This window comes from Ambystoma mexicanum, chromosome 8 (assembly GCF_040938575.1).
Source record: "Ambystoma mexicanum isolate Mex_15411 chromosome 8, UKY_AmexF1_1, whole genome shotgun sequence".
Taxonomy (NCBI): Eukaryota; Metazoa; Chordata; class Amphibia; order Caudata; family Ambystomatidae; genus Ambystoma; species Ambystoma mexicanum.
In genome coordinates, this window is record NC_090929.1 from 488515155 (window position 1) to 488515998 (window position 844).

Here is an 844-nt window from a genome sequence, read left to right on the forward strand (position 1 = left end):
TCAAGATACGCAAAGAGAAGAACACCAACCATAAAAATATCTGGTTCACCACCCAGCGTCATACCCTACGAGCAGAAAAATGTGCTGCAAAAGCAGCTTGGCAGAAGGAACCCATTACAACCAATAATGCACTATTCTAAGACCAGCTCAGGAAATATAAATACGCTATCCTCACGACCAAAGCAGCCTCTTACAATAGCAGGATAATGGAAGCATCCTTAAGCTCACGTGAATTGTTCACCATTCTCTGCGAACTAGAATCCCCTACCGTGCCCCCATTGACTGTCACCAAAGATAATAACTGGTGCAGCAGCATCCACGATGCCTCAACAGGCTCAATTATGATGCAAAATGAAACCCAAATCAGATATCATTGCCTACAGCATACCACAATGCCCCCCTAGTTTACCCCTTAACCACTCACATCTATTTCATTCCATTCCCATCTCTGAACCTGACCTGGTCAACACTGTGATGGCCTCAAGCCTTCCAGGTGAAAAGGTGATGTTTTCCCCGCTTCCTTGGTCAAACAATGCATAGAACCTCTCATTCCTCTAATAACTGCCATCATCAATGCCTCTATTGCTGCAAACACCGTCCCCTCAAGCCTCAAAGAATAAGGGACCACCCCTTGCTAAAAAAAGCCCTCACTTGATCCTGCCCTACACACTATACAATCTTAGAAAGAGTTGGCTACGGCCAAATTCAGGCATTCCTGGAAGAAACTCCATCCTCAGTCCCTGGCGAACTGGCTTTCACCCCAGTCATGGAACAGAAACTGCCCTCCTTGACCTGAAGAATCAATTGAATGACGCCAACAACACAGGAAAACTCTCCCTCCTGC